Below are 631 nucleotides of genomic sequence, written 5' to 3'. Positions count from 1 at the left end.
ATAATTACCTGTTAGTGACCTGTAATATTAGGTAAATTTAAATGTCACTTTTTTTTGCATAAAATGTTTCAAATAGGCATTAATTAGGCTCTTAAACTATTTAAATTTTCAATTTGGTACATAAACATACCAGTTTAGTTCGTTAAGGCATAATTACTTATTAGTGACCTGTAATAACAGGTAAATTTGAATGTCACGTTTTTAGCATAAAATGTGTCTAATAAGCCGTCAAACTCTACCCCCCAGCACCTGCATCACCAAGCCTAGCCTACGCGCCCAAGAATCCCCTCCTGAGACTTGGACTTGGCACGACCACCCGTGACCTCGGCTCTGATACCAATTGATGGATCTCAGCGCTGCAGTATGCTTACTTCTCAGGGGGTCACCCATCCCGTGACTGCCGAAAGTCAAGCACGCTTAACCACAGAGTTCTTTGGCTAACTAGTTGCCATATCCTTCCTAAAACCAATTGGTGATAGGTAGGTGGACTAATACCATTTAACCACATCCCTCCATGGTAAGCCACAGCGCCAAGTCTCGAATCGAGCAGGGGCTGAACTCGGCCAACCTTGCCGACGCCCAACAATCCCCCTCCCAGCACCTGCATCAACCTTTGATCACCAAGCCCAGC

Source organism: Ipomoea triloba, chromosome 16, assembly GCF_003576645.1.
Source record: "Ipomoea triloba cultivar NCNSP0323 chromosome 16, ASM357664v1".
Lineage (NCBI taxonomy): Eukaryota > Viridiplantae > Streptophyta > Magnoliopsida > Solanales > Convolvulaceae > Ipomoea > Ipomoea triloba.
The sequence above is the reverse complement of the archived record's forward strand: the minus strand, read 5'-3'. Positions refer to the sequence as shown.